A 15354-nucleotide genomic window follows, 5' to 3' on the forward strand; every position below is an offset into this window, starting at 1 on the left:
GGTACTGTATTGTAATGACCTCTGGACAGGGTTATTTTTAATATCCATGTGGTACTGTATTGTAATGACCTCTGGACAGGGTTATTTTTAATATCCATGTGGTACTGTATTGTAATGATCTCTGGACAGGGTTATTTTTAATATCCATGTGGTACTGTATTGTAATGATCTCTGGACAGGGTTATTTTTAATATCCATGTGGTACTGTATTGTAATGATCTCTGGACAGGGTTATTTTTAATATCCATGGGGTACTGTATTGTAATGATCTCTGGACAGGGTTATTTTTAATATCCATGTGGTACTGTATTGTAATGATCTCTGGACAGGGAAAAGCCATTGGGGCTTCAAAGGCCTCTGCGTTTGGGTGGAGGGGGGCTGTGAAACTCTCCTGCCATTGTTGGGCTCAAGAGTTTTCACATCTGACTTCACACTTTAGTGCAAATTGAAGGTGCCACCAGGTCTGTTCTGTCCTAGCAGCTTGGTATCTTAGTTTACTTATTTACTTAGCTTTATATATTAAAATGACCTAGTGATCATTCTCTTTTACTTTTTGGCTTCGGAAGTAGCTTCATAATGAATATTACTCACTCAGTTTGTGTCGGATGGTATTTCCTGGTTCCTCTGTGTTTCTTCTGCAGGTTTTGGTTTGTTAGAAGTGTTTTCTTGTTTGTCCTTGGAAGTAATTGTACATTCAGGTCATTTTGTCTTAAATCAAGGTTTTAGGTGTGGAATTATGATTTGGATTGAAGGTTTTAATGTTGAGGTTATTATGTTGTATAAAAAAAAAAATCAAGTTTATCTACATTTATCCAAGTCTAACCCTCTCACCAGGCTTGAATTTGACTCTCACGATATTACCTTACTTAGAATATCTGCACAGCATGGAATATTAGGTGAGAAGGCCATCTCCAAAAGGAATCCCTATTGTTAACTCTCTAGGGTGATGACAACTGGGGTATTAAATCCATATTGAATGATTATTAGTTGGTTGAAAATACACTTGCACTTAAGAGTTTAGATGGTTCTTGAATTAATCAGGTCTCTGCATATAAATACTTAGTGATATGGTTGGATGATGAACTGTCTTTTAAAATGCATATTGATGAACTTTGTAAACGGCTAAACATCAAGCTGGGCTTCCTCTATAGAAACAGGACATGCTTGTCCTCTACAAATAGAAGACAAATTGTGCAAGCTACTTTTATGTCTGTTATAGATTATGGGGATATTATCTACATGCATGCTACGGCATCAACACTTAAATCGCTGGATGCTACTTATCATTGTGCATTTAGGTTTATTACGGGTGCTAGCTACAGAACTCACCACTGTGTTTTATATCATAATGTGGGTTGGACTTCGATGTCCATGAGACAAGAACAACATGCTCTCGTGTTTGTCTATAAAGCACTTCTGAATAAGCTACCTTCTTATTTATCATCACTCATCAATATTAGAATTAGAATTCCTAAAACCAGGTCTCAAGCATGGATTACACTTGAGGCCCATGCGGTTTCCACAGAGTTGGGTATGGCTGCCTTTTCCTGTTATTCCTTTGGAATAGCCTGCAGACTAAACTTAAGACTCTTGTCCCCCTTGCTCATTTTAAATATTTATTGGAGCATTTTTATGTTTGTATTGTTTATAACTGTTTCAGGTAATGCAAGTTCTTGTGCTGTTAGTAGAATAACCTGTGTGTAAATGTAATCTGTTGCTGTATTTTTTTTATTTTTTTTTATTTTGTGTTATCTGTGATGGTTTTGTTTGTCTTGTGTAGTTTCTTAATCATTGTACCTAAACTGTATGTGTAAACATGTATACGCAGGGCCCAGCTGTAAAAGAGACCTTGGTCTCAGTCTGTGTTCCTTGTTGAAATAAAGGTATAATAATAATTATAGATTTTTGTTATTGTATAAGGATATGCTTTCCCATTCATTTAAATGAAACTGAAACAGTAAATGATTCCACCAAGGCAACAGACATAAGGTTCAATATGTATATTGTCACATTTTCAATGTACCACATCAAAATAAATAAAAATAATAAACCCCAATGAGTCATGCACAACCCATGTCCAAATGACTTGCAAGCTTGGTTAAACTCGTTGGCACGCGTCTCGAAGCACCCCACTGTTGTAGTTACTTACTACTCGTAGATATTTCCTCAGCGAAGTACAGCAGTTCCATGCAGATGTCCTTACAATATCCACAGCAAGCGCAGTCAAATACCTCCGCGATGCGACGGTAGCTTCAGTCTCTACTAAGTCTTTCTTTACAAAATAATAATAGCTTCAGTCTCTACTAAGTCTTTCTTTACAAAATAATAATAGCTTCAGTCTCTACTAAGTCTTTCTTTACAAAATAATAATAACTCTCTTATAAAATCAAATCAGTATTTCCCTTCAAAACTCGGTAGGTATGTTTTTGTTGTTGTTGTTTTTTTAAATGTTGTTTGCACCCAATTCCAGGCCAGACTCCAAGATGCGCGCCCCCCCCCCCCAAGGCCCAAACATACAATGAAGAGGGTACCTCCTTTTACAGCGAGTGAATGAGTTTACAATGGTGCCAACTTGCTCATATGGTATTTTATTCAATTATGGACATAAATATTGTGACTAGTGGAATAACCATTTACTACTCCATCCTTTTTTCAACGTCTCCCTTTTTTTTCAACTTCTCCCCCTCTTCAACGTCTCCCCCTCTTCAACGTCTCCCCCTCTTCAACGTCTCCCCCTCTTCAACGTCTCTTTCCCAGGCCTCCTGTTAAGCACGTCAACTCTCCCATTGGCCACAGCTTAACAAGCTACCTTATTGGTCAAAACTTCAACTTAAAAGTAAACCAACCTATTCACTTATACATTAAATAAATATTTCTTAAAAATAAATGCATTAACGACATTACAATTCAGGAGCATTTCGATCACCTTTTAAATCTAATACCAATTAATTATAATAAATAAACGCTATACTTGGTTTTAACAAGGGTATTACATATATTTTTTGTCGAAGAACTCAGTAGCTCTCTACCTCCCTCTACTCTTTCTTTTCCCTTGAGGAAAGTCACTCTCTCTCTTCCTCCCTTTTCTTTAAACCCCACCCCACCCCTTTATCTCCCTCCCTCCCTCCCTCCCTCCCCCTCCCTCCCTCCCTCCCTCCCTCCCTCCCTCCCTCCCTCCCTCCCTCCCTCCCTTTCTCCCTCCCTCCCTCACCACTCCTCCTCTCTCTCTCTCTCTCTCTCTCTCTCTATTGGCGAAAAGCTTGGCACACGCATACTCAGGCTGACTGGCTCTCGTTCAGGCAAATGAGAGTGCACTCAGGCTATCCGGAAGGCCAACATTAGTTACTTTAAGGAGCAGTTCTCTCTCTGTGGGTCTAACCCCAAGAAGTTCTGGAAAACGGTTAAAGACCTGGAGAATGAACCCTCCTCCTCACAGCTGCCCATGTCTTTTGAAGTTGATGATGTGGTTGTTACTGACAAGAAGGACATGGCTGAGCTCTTTATTCACCACTTCTTTAAGTCAGGATTCCTATTTGCCTCCTTACCCATCCAACATTTCCTCATCTCCCTTCTAATGCGACAATCCCCGATGCTCCTCCCTCTTTTTCCCCTGCCCGCTACAACTTTTCTCCCTGCAGGGCAGTCGCTGAGTCCAAGGTGCTAGAGGAGCTCCTGAAGCTTGACCCCAAAAAAACATCTGAGCCCTTTCTTCTTTAATGTTGCTGCCTCTATCATCACCAAGCCTATCTCCAAACTTTTTAACCTGTCTCTCCTTTCTGGGGAGGTTCCCATTCTTGTGGGCCAGCTAAGGAATATTGGTGTCTCTGAGGGGTCTTTGGCCTGGTTTGCTAACTACCTCACTCAAAGAGTGCAGTGTATAAAGTCAGAAAATCTCAGCCACTGCCTGTCACCAAGGGAGTAACCCAAGGCTCAATCCTAGGCCCCACGCTCTTCTCAATTTTTTTATTTTTTATTTATTTTTTATTTCACCTTTATTTACCCAGGTAGGCTAGTTGAGAACAAGTTCTCATTTGCAACTGCGGATTTACATCAGAAACATAGCTCTGGCTATAGGAAGCTCTCTCATCCATTTATATGCAGATGATACAGTCTTATACTCAGCTGGCCCCTCTCCAGATTTTGTGTTAAATGCTCTACAACAAATCTTTCTTTGTGTCCAACAAGTTTCTCTACCTGTAACCTTGTTCTGAACACCTCCAAAACAAAGGTCATGTAGTTTGGTAAGAAGAATGCCGCACTCCCCACAGGTGTGATTACTTGCTCTGAGGGTTAAGAGCTTGAGGTAGTCACCTCATACAAGTACTTGGGAGTATGGCTAGACAGTACACTGTCCTCTCTCAGCACATATCAAAGCTGCAGGCTAAAGTTCAATCTAGACTTGGTTTCCTCTATCGTAATCGCACCTCTTTCACCCCAGCTGCCAAACTAACCCTGATTCAGATGACCATCCTACCCATGCTAGATTATGGAGATGTAATTTATAGATCGGCAGGTAAGGGTGCTCTCACTAGATGTTCTTTACCATTCGGCCATCAGATTTGCTCCAATGCTCCTTATGGGACACATCACTGCACTCTATACTCCTCTGTAAACTGGTCATCTCTGTATACCTGTCGCAAGAACCACTGGTTGATGCTTATTTATAAAACCCTCTTAGGCCTCACTCCCCCCTATCTGAGATATCTACTGCAGCCCTCATCCTTCACATACAACACCCGTTCTGCCAGTCACATTCTGTTAAATGTCCCCAAAGCTCACATATTCCTGGGTCGCTCGTCTTTTCAGTTCGCTGCAGCTAGCGACTGGAACGAGCTTCAACAAACACTCTAACTAGACAGTTTTATCTCAATCTCTTCAATCATGGACACTCTTACTGACAGTTGTGGTTGCTTTGCATGATGCTTTGCATGATGTCTTTACCTTCTTGCCCTTTGTGCTGTTGTCTGTGCTCAATAATGTTTGTATCATGTTTTGTGCTGCTACCATGGTGTGTTGCTACCATGTGGTTGTCATGTTGTGTTGCTTCCATGCTGTGTTGTCATGAGTTGCTGCCTTGCTATGTTGTTGTCTTATGTCTCTCTTTATGTAGCGTTGTCTCTCTCCGTCCCCACAGGAGGTCTTTTGCCATTTGGGAGGCCGTCATTGTAAATAAGAATTTGTTCTTAACTGACTTGCCTAGTTAAATAAATGTAAAAAATTAAGAATCCGAACCCCTCCACTCCTCTTTCTTTCTTTTCCCCATTTCTACCAGCTTTCCTTCCTCTCTCTCTCTCATTCTCTCTGTTCTGGACAGTGTTCCAGCACCATCTGTCTCTTCCTCCCTCCATTGTTTCTCTCCCACTCAGCCCTGACTTCAGAAGATAAGATATGTGTGTTTCTTCAGGGATGATTAATATGAGATGAGGACAGGTCTTCAATTAGCATAGCCATCTCTCTTCTCCTCTGCCGTCCTCCGGCACCAAACAACAGATGGTGGTCTGTTTGTACGTGACACCACCACAACCACAATCTAAACTTGGAGAGATGGGGAGAGAAAAAGAGAGAGTGAGAGGGACAGAGAGAGAGTGCAAGTCACCGGGGCTGCAAATTAGCGAGGGCCACACGACTGTCAGGTGCTGGGTGCTGCCGGCCCCAGCTGACAGTTGTAGCCTATTACCGGAACATTGATGTTTTCACACAGTGACAAAAAGGAATCCCACCCCCTCTTCCTCCTCCTCCTCCTCCTCCACCATTACAGACGACCTGTCAAGTTATAACAAATCACTGGCACTCTGCTAAGGCTGAGCGTGAGAGGGGAGCGTCAGGGGAGATGAATGACCTGAAGGCCTTTGAAGTGCTTTGGCAGTTCAGATGGCTCGGCGGCGCTGACAGAGAAATATACACAACAGCGTTACCAATAATGAGAACATTAAGCATTCCTGCCTCCTGACAGGCTGACAGAACAGCCCAGCCTGCCATCAATCATCTTCACAGCCATAACCTTGACAATTAGTCTCCTCTCTCTGCTCTCTATGGCTGCTACACTCGCTCTCTCTGTTCTGACTACAATACCCATGCAGCAGAGCATCCAGGGAGGAAAGGGAAGAGGAAGGGAGACTAAGATGGGGGTGAGGATGACAGTAGAGTGAGAGAGAGAAAGAGGGAAGGGATGGAAGGGTGGAGAGATTCCCTCTCCCTCTATTTGTACTCTATTGAGTGAGACACCATGTGAAGTAAAACAGGTGATTTCTTTCCTTCTTTCATTCTGCTGCATATTTCCTTTGCCCTTTGCAGGCGGGGGATCCATGTGTTGTAGGAATAAGCTATGAAACATAAAGTCATTAGTGTGAGTGGATGTCTGTACTCTGAATTTCAGAGAGGTGTTGATATTTGTATAATCTATATCTCTGAGCTTGGGCAGTAATGATATCCTTCAGGCGTCGTAGAGACAGATAATATTTCCATTTGAGACGAGCCCCTCGCATTGGAGCTCGTGTGACTCTGTGAGGGAGCGGCTTTATTAGACAGTTTACATCAGAGTTCCACGAACACGAGGGCTAACAAGCCTGCATGTATGACAGCATTAGCTAAATATCCCTTAATTAGATACTAAGTATCATGTTTTCAATGTCGCGAGAAATGTGATCGCTTTTTATTGAGTGTGTCACGTCAGGACACATAATAATAATTATCTTTCTCCTTGGAGGATTTTAAGTCAGTTATCCCAAAGGTATGGCTATAGTGATAATATATTTTGAAATCATTGGTCTCAAGCCCAATAATAATTGGGATAATAAAGTGTATGTTTCATCTAACTCTGGCTCCCGAGTGGCGCAGCGGTCTAAGGCACTGCATCTCAGTGCAAGAGGTGTCACTACAGTCCCTGATTCGAATTCAGGCTGTATTATATCCGGCCGTGATTGGGAGTCCCGTAGGGCGGCGCACAATTGGCAAAGCGTCGTCCGGGGTAGGACATTATTGTAAATAAGAATTTGTTCTTAACTGACTTGCCTAGTTAAATAAAGTTGAAGTAATTTTTTTATATAATAATTTAAATTACACAATGAAAGCCTGATACAAGTAATTTAGTCAGACCGCCAATAAGAGTTTCAAACGTTGATATATTTGAATTAGGATCAGCAGGAAAGTACTTTTCTCCCGCTCTGCTCTTTCCTGGTACAGTATTTCTCTTGTGTTCCCCCCATTAACCATCCCCATGTAAATTATCGCAGACAAGCTGACCCACAAAATGTTGATGTTCTCAAGTTTCCACCGCTCAGCTGACCGGCTGTGCTGCCACTCAGGGCAAAGAGTTTGTTACAGCAACTTCTCAAGGACTAATGATTTATGTGGAATGAAAACATTTCCCCTTTGACTAGCACATTTGCGAGAAAGGTATGTCAAGGATGTGAGGCAAAGGGGTACGGGCAACCTTTCAAGGGAGTATTTTTTTACCTGGTTATTGGAAGAGCAATAAATATCAGGGCTACAGAGCCTTCTCATGGTTACAAAGCATATCTGCAACTGAGCTGGGTAATTAACATGAAGATGATGTATGACTTTCATTATCCTCTGGGACTGACGAGAGAGACGAAATGAGGACAGAGATAATTGCCGTGAAAAGCAGTTTGGCATTAGAGAGAAAGAGAGAGAGACATACCAATTAGGATCTGGATAAAAATACTTGAATCAGTTATAGAACCCATTGCCCTTTATGGTTGTGAGGTCTGGTGTCCACTCACCAACCAATAATTCACCAAATGGGACAAATACCAAATTGAGACTGCAGAATTCTCCACAAATATCCTCTGTGTACAACGTAAAACACCAAATAATGTATTAGGCTGATACATGCTAATTATCAAAATCCAGAAAATAGATTTTAAATTCTACAACCACCTAAAAGGAAGTGATTCCCAAACCTTCCATAACAGAGCCATCACCATCACCAGAGAGATGAACCTGGAGAAGAGTCCCCTAAGCAAGCTGGTCCTGGGGCTCTGTTCACAAACACAAACAGACCCAACAGAGCCCTAGGACAGCAACACAATTAGACCCAACCAAATCATGAGAAAACTAAAAGATAATTACTTGACACATTGGAAAGAATTTACAAAAAAACAGTGCAAACTAGAATGCTATTTGGCCCTAAACAGAGAGTACACAGTGGCAGAATACCTGACCACTGTGACTGACCCAAACTTAAAGTACGCTTTGAATATGGACAGACTCAGTGAGCATAGCTTTGCTATTGAGAAAGGCCGCCGTAGGCAGACCTGGCTCTCAAGAGAAGACAGGATATGTGCACACTGCCCACAAAATGAGGTGGAAACTGAGCTGCACTTCCTAACCTCCTGACAAATCTATGACCATATTTGAGACACATATTTCCCTTAGATTACAGAGATACACAAACAATTTGAAAAAACAAAGCCAATCTTGATAAACTCCCATATCTACTGGGTGAAATACAACAGTGTACCATCACAGCAGCAAGGTTTGTGACCTGTTGCCACAAGAAAAGGTAACCAGTGAAGAACAAACACAATTGTAAATACAACCCATATTTATGTTAATTTATTCTCCCTTTTGTACTTTAACTATTTGCACAAAATATGGCATTTGTAATGTCTTTATTAGTTTAATGTTTACTGTTCATTTTTATTGTTTACTTCACTTTTGTTTATTATCTATTTCACTTGCTTTGGCAATGTTAACACATGTTTCCCATGTCAATAAAGCCCTTAAATTGAATTGAATATAGGGAGAGAAAGAAAACATGCCCTGCCCGGACCCGGTCTCTCTCTGTGTTGGTCTCTCTCTGTGATGGTCTCTCTCTCTGTGTTGGTCTCTCTCTGTGTTGGTCTCTCTCTCTGTGTTGGTTTCTCTCTCTGTGTTGGTCTCTCTCTCTGTGTTGGTCTCTCTCTGTGTTGGTCTCTCTCTCTGTGTTGGTCTCTCTCAATTCAATGTTCTCTCTCTCACTTCCCCCCCTCTCTATTTCCCTCCCACTCACCCCTCTCTCTCATACCCTCTCTCTCTCCCCGACTTCTCTCTGCCCCAGCCAAAAAAGGTGCCTGTTGCGGTGATCTGTGAAGCGGCTGTGAGGCTGTGATCTCTCCCTCTCTCCCCCTCTCCTCTCCGCCAGCCTGCAGGAGTTCAGTATGTGTCCATAAATCACCTACTGCTTACAGCTCAGACTGCCCTGAGTCATCAACATGCCACGAGCTGAGTGACAGATTCCATCCTGACTACATTAGGACTCGCAGTTCAAACATACTTGTTTTATCTCTCTCTTTTTCTCTCTCCCACCCCCACCTCTCTCTCTCTCTCTCTCTCTCTCTCTCTCTCTCTCTCTCTCTCTCTTTCTTTCTTTCTCTCTCTCTCTCTCTCTCTCTCTCTCTCTCTCTCTCTCTCTCTCTCTCTCTCTCTCTCTCTCTCTCTCTCTCTCTCTCTCTCTCTCTCTCTCTCTCTCTCTCCCCCACAGCCGCTTCACAGATCACCGCAACAGGCACTTTTTTTGGCTGGGGCAGAGAGAGAAGTCGGGGAGAAAGGGAGGGTATGAGAGAGAGGGGTGAGTGGGAGGGAAATAGAGAGGGAGGGAAGTGAGGGAGAGAACATTGAATTGAGAGAGACCAACAGAGAGAGAGACCAACACAGAGAGAGAGACCATCACAGAGAGAGAGACCAACACAGAGAGAGACCAACACAGAGAGAGACCAACACAGAAAGAGAGACCAACACAGAGAGAGAGACCAACACACAGAGAGAGACAACTCTCTCTCTCCCTCTCTCTCCCCCTCTCTCTCTCTCTCTCTCTCTCTCTCTCCTGTCTCTCTCTCCCTATCTCCCCCTCTCTCTCTCTCTCTCTCTCTCGCTCTCTCTCTCACTCCTACTCTCTCTTTCTCTCTCTCTCCTATATCTCACACCCCCAGCTATTTCTCTTTCTCTCTTTCCGCTTCTTCCAAAATCTTGCACTAGTGAAAATCAAAGTCAGAAAGTTAGGAGAGAGAAAACTGTTGGGAAAGACTGAGAGAGAGCAGACAGAGGAGAGTGGAAGAGAGAGAAAGATAAGTTATTTCAGGACCAAGCAGCGTTTTCTCAGGAGTGCCAACATTTTCAGTTACCTTTGTTATTATAAGTTAGCTCTGAAGACCTCACGATACAAAAAGTTGGCGCAGTATCAGCAGTATTTATCATTTATCATTTAAAGCTTCAGTCTGGGATTGGTACATCCATTTTGGGTCTTTAATTATTTACCTATAGGCTATAGCTATTGATTCTTGAAGAATATAATAATTGAACTTATAAATACCTCATGAGTTTTGTTGTTTTGGTAATCACAGACTATAGCTGTAATCCCCCATGTTCCAGTTGTATTCATCCTAAACTCATAGATTTGTATTGTTTATGCATGACAGTAGGTAGTGAACAAACCGCCACAGTGGAATCCCTTGTTGCAGGAGATAGAACGGTTTGTCAGGCACACCATGGAACAGAACAGGCCTCAGCGTTGCCTCAGCGACGCCTCCTGTTTGTTTCTCAAGGTGAGAATTGTTTTTGTTCTCGCAATTCTCACAACATCTCCTCCTGGTCCTCCCTTCGCCTCGCAGCTCCGATTGCTGATGTACTCACACAGATCCAGATTGAAGACTGAGGCAAGAAGGGAGGTGTGTGTGTTTTCTTACGTGTGTGTATGCATGTGCGCGAGCGTGTGTATCTGCTTTGAACAATGAGGAGAAGTCTCATAGGGTTCCAGACAGACAGAGGATGTTTCAAACTCTACATCTGGTCCTTTCAGGGGTGAGAGTCTTGGTGACACGTCTTACACGCACACACACACACACACACACACACACACACACACACACACACACACACACACACACACACACACACACACACACACACACACACACACACAGACACAGACACAGACACAGATACAGATTTGTGGTGGTGATCTGAGGCTTTAGGAAGCATTGTGGAGTTCAACCAGTGGAGGAGCCTTACACAGTCCTGACCAGAGCCCATTTACCTGGTCATTCTCCATGTAACTGACTAACATTCCACAGGACCATACACCAACTGCTGTGTTTCCATTGGAACTGAATCTCAACGGTTAGGTCTTCACTGATCTGACAGAACTGGATGGGTGAAAGCAAACTGTCAAAGGCCCTTTAGAATGTAGTATAGCTTTCACATAGCCAATTTTTCTGAGTATAGTAGGTATCCACCATACTGATTTTTATTTCCCCTGTGTTTTCAGATCAGTGCAGATCAACGAAAGGAGATGAGGAGAGTAGATAAGGAGAGGAAGCCATGTAAAACTATTGAGATGAACCCCATGCAGCACCAGGCTACATTAGTTGAGATTGTGTTGTATTCGTCATCAAAAATCATAACCTTTCTAACCAATAACCTTTGCTATAATTAGTTTAGGTAGGTGACCAATGTGATGAAGTGTATAATCATAAGATCTTTCTTTGTAATCTGATCCATATGTTACTGTTAGATTAACATACAAACCTCATTTGATTATTCCCACAGCAACTCAGAGCCAGTAACTTTTAATGATCATAACTGTGGTTTTAACGCAGAGAAGAAAATGACTTCCAAACTACATTATAACAATACCTCTTGGGGGTTTCACCACTAATTCACAACAGTTTGTATTCCTCAGTTCATATACTCAACCTACTTGACTACATTTGTAACAGTATTTCAAGTCAGATAATTGTTTTATTGTCCCATAAAAAGGAAGGTGTTTCTTGAATAATATCAACTGTATTCAACAACATTTTGTTTTACTGTAATTGGCAAAAACAGGAAAGAACAGGAACAAATGAATTACAGTTGAAATGCAACATGAATCGAGCCCAAGCTGTTACGTAACGATGCAAATTAAACTGTATGTACCTTTCTCTCCTCAAACTTTGTTGTTTGAATTTTTCATAAACTCGATGCCATGGTGCTGAAATAAAACGTGTGGACTAGGGAATCAAAGCTGACAGGAACCAATAAATCACGCTAAATCACCAATCGATAACAAATAAGGTTTAAATTATGACTAATGGCCTGGCGGTCCTAAACTAACAGCAGACCCTACATTTCCTGACAGCGCAAAATAAACAGACACATTTATTTTTCACGGACGCTAATACATTGCCCTGAGAAACTCAAAGAACAGTCCATCTGCTTCAAATAATTTTTAATTTCCTTTTCTGTACCGTTCCCATTAAGTATTCCGCCTAGATATTTGCCAAATTCTTTGATTTACCTTCTCCCATCTGCATCCAATTAAATCTCTCCCTGAACAGGGCTGGTGTGGGTCTCTGCTGAGCCAAGTACCCCCACCAGTACCTTAAGCAAACTTAATCCTTGCTTTATTATCTGAGAGGGGCCCTGACTCGTTGGCTGTGCTCTGTGTGGGTGTCTGTGCTGCACGGTGGACTTGGACAGTTAGATCTAGCTCTGGGTTTGTTGAGTTCTGGCTCTGTTTAGCAACACCTGCACCTCTCTCTCCTCTCTCTCTCTCTCCTCTCTATTTCCTCTCCCTCTCTCTCTTCAGTCTGATCTATTATCTGTTTAAATGGCCCAGCAGATGTTCACAGGCCAGCTGGGGAATCCAGGGCCATCCTATATGATTGCTTGGCTGGCAAGGCCTGCAGCACTATAACCAGGGATTAGAGGACAACAATGTGTTTGGGTTAATTCATCACTAAAATCATATTTGGGTAAACAATCTCCCAGGGTGCCATCTGTGTTAGCAGGCTGAAACATACCACAGACCAGACTAGACCAGACTATGCCACACTAGACCAGACTATGCCACACTAGACCAGACTAGGCCAGACTAGACCAGACTAGTACAGACTATGCCACACTAGACCAGACTATACCACACTAGGCCAGACTAGGCCTCACTAGACCAGACCAGACTAGAATAGACTAGATCAGACTAGGCTAGACGACACTAGACTAGACCAGACCAGACCACACTAGACTAGACCAGACTTGACTAGACTAGACCAGACTATTCTAGACTAGACCAGATCAGACTAGACCACACTAGACCAGACTAGACTAGACCACATTAGACTAGACCAGACTTGACTAGACTAGACCAGACTTTTCTAGACTAGACCAGACCAGACCAGACTAGATCAGACCAGACTAGACCAGACTAGACTAGACCACACTAGACTAGACCAGACTAGACCAGACTAGACTAGACCAGACTTGACTAGACAGACCAGACTATTCTAGACTAGACCACATTAGACTAGACCAGACCAGACTAGACTAGATCAGACCAGACTAGACCACACTAGACCAGATCAGACCTGACAACACTAGACTAGACCAGACCAAACCAGCCCAGACCATGCCAGACCAAACTAGACAAGACCAGACCAGAGCTGGCATTATCTGGTTTAGCCTGGCTGGTTCTTATTATACAGCTAGATACGGCTGATGTTTTCATTAATATATATATAATCATAATAATATGTACAGGCATTACCGCTCTTCACTCACTGAATGTGTTATATAGACAAATCGCTAAGGTAAACATGTCTGACAAAAAAAAGGAAGTGATTCAGCAAGTGATAACTAAACAGGAAATAGATCAATCTCTAAACAAACTGTAATTTTGGACATGGGGTTAGGATGTGTATGAATCTGTGCATGAGGGAGTTACTGTAGATCAGTTGATGCCCGATGCACTGTGCTTCAGGTCAGCTTGTCGATGTAATCACCACAGTCCTGAGGTGTGAATTGTGCCTTGAACCCTAAGCATACTTCAGTCTCATATTCACACAATGTCTGTCTGTCTGTCTGCCCCTCACACCTCGTTTTCATCCTGGCACAGCCCTCAGGTCATCTCTGATCAAAATAGGCCATGGATCGCTCTCTTTCTCTCTCCCTCTCTCTCTCTCTCTCTCTCTCTCTCTCTCTCTCTCTCACTCTGTCTCTCTCCATCTCTCTGACGTGTTGTGACAGACGGGACAACAGGATCTGACAGCTAACCAACGCCTCTCGGCCCCCGGGGAGAAACAACGTCTATGTTTAACACGTGAAAACAACATTGTCAAGTTCACAGACACACATTGAGGACACCAGACTTTGATAATGAGAAGAGTTGTAAAAAAGTTGATAGTATGGATCAGATTTTTTGACCGTTGAGATTGAAGGGCTAGGGCCTACACATTCAATAGGTGGAATGTTTTGTGGGGGTAGAAAGAACAAATGAATTGATTTACAGCCATTCCACTACCCAGAGCTGCTTGAGAGGACAAGCTTGACAATTGTGGAGGGATTAAATTACACTTTCGGTAAAAGAGCAATCATTTACGTTCTCCCATGCCAACTATTAATACCTGCGCGGCCTCAGCGCAGCGCCAGTTCTGTGGGTCTTAAAGGCCGAGCACGACATGTTGTCACTGGCGTTTTCATAAATCCTACACTGAGGAATGCAGCACTAAAGACCCTTCCCAGCTAGCACATAACGTTCTGAGAACCATATGTTTCTTAGAGCTTGGTGAGAGTGTTGTTGTACTATGATTATTTTGCATACAACCTTCCCACAACTTTCTGAGAATGGTGCAGGATGTTTCCTTCCTGCTTTGGAACATTGTCAGCATATTTAAAGAACTTGATACAAAAAATCTTGGTAATTTATTCACTTCAACAGAATATTTTCTAAAAGGTCAAGAGATTACATTTAACATTTACATTTTGGTGATGTTCTAGGAACTTTCTCCAGCTGGTTTGACATTGGGAATGTTCTTAAATGGCGAATTTTAAGAAACAACGTTCTTCTGTGGGAATTTCAGTAATTCATCATAACGTTTCCTAAAGGTTTCCTCATGGTTCTATTTAAATCATGTTCTCAAACTGGTCTGAAAATGTTACGAAAATAAACGTAAAGAACACAAGAAAACTTTTGTAAAGTTCAGCAAATCTTCTAAAATGTCTATTTAAAACATACATTCCACTCTCAGAACGTGAATAAGATATTATATAAAAAACAAGAAAACTTTAGTAATGTTCAGAGAACAGTCTAAGAATGTTGTTTAAAAATATACAGTTGAAGTCGAAAGTTTACATACACTTAGGTTGGAGTCATTAAAACTTGTTTTTCAACAACTTCACAAATTTCTTGTTGACAAACTAAAGTTTTGCTAAGTCGGTTAGGACATCTACTTTGTGCATGACACATGTAATTTTTCCAACAATTGTTTATAGACAGATTATTTCACTTATAATTCACTGTATCACATTTCCAGTGGGTCAGAAGTTTACATACACTAAATTGACTGCCTTTAAACAGCTTGGAAAATTCCAGAAAATTAT

The sequence above is a fragment of the Oncorhynchus nerka genome, linkage group LG10, assembly GCF_034236695.1.
Source record: "Oncorhynchus nerka isolate Pitt River linkage group LG10, Oner_Uvic_2.0, whole genome shotgun sequence".
In the NCBI taxonomy this organism is placed as follows: Eukaryota; Metazoa; Chordata; class Actinopteri; order Salmoniformes; family Salmonidae; genus Oncorhynchus; species Oncorhynchus nerka.